The following is a 696-nucleotide window of genomic DNA, read 5'->3' as shown; positions in this document are numbered from 1 at the left end:
CAAAATTTCAGCCGAATTTCGGCAAGATTTCGGTCAAATTTCATTAAAAAATTCAAATTTTGTTTATGCAATTTCGTCCGAGATTTTGCCAAAATTTTTGAATTGACTGAAATTCGGCTGTTTCGTTCAGGGGCGAAAAAAACCCAATCCGAAAATCAAAACGCAGGACTGTATTGATGTTCAAAAAAAATATAGTTGGTATGCGTGAGCTTGGCCTCTCTTGGTTTTGGGTTTACCTCCTATCTATATTGGACGTTCACCACCAATTTGAAAAAAGGTTGGGATTTTTTATTTCTTCTTCGCAAGAAATCCAAGGTCATACAAGCTAAAATTGTCCAGCTCTTACAAGACCAACTTTACAAAATTAGAAAACAAAACACATATTCGTGAGTGTATCACCGCCATCTTCCTCTTGCATCACTAGTAGAAAAGGGGGCTTTGGTCCAGGCCGGGTAACCCCATTAGTCCCGGTTCAGTCCAGAACCGGGACCAATGGGGGCATTGGTCCCGGTTCGTGAGCCCAGGGGCCCGGCCGGGCCACGTGGGCCATTGGTCCCGGTTCATCTAGACCTTTTGGTCCCGGTTGGTGGGATGAACCGGGACCAATGGGCCTCGCTCCTGGCCCACAACCATTGGTCCCGGTTCGTGCCACAAACCGGGACTAAAGATTAGACCTTTAGTCCCGGTTTGAGGCAC

Source organism: Triticum dicoccoides, chromosome 3A, assembly GCF_002162155.2.
Source record: "Triticum dicoccoides isolate Atlit2015 ecotype Zavitan chromosome 3A, WEW_v2.0, whole genome shotgun sequence".
In the NCBI taxonomy this organism is placed as follows: Eukaryota; Viridiplantae; Streptophyta; class Magnoliopsida; order Poales; family Poaceae; genus Triticum; species Triticum dicoccoides.
The sequence above is the reverse complement of the archived record's forward strand: the minus strand, read 5'-3'. Positions refer to the sequence as shown.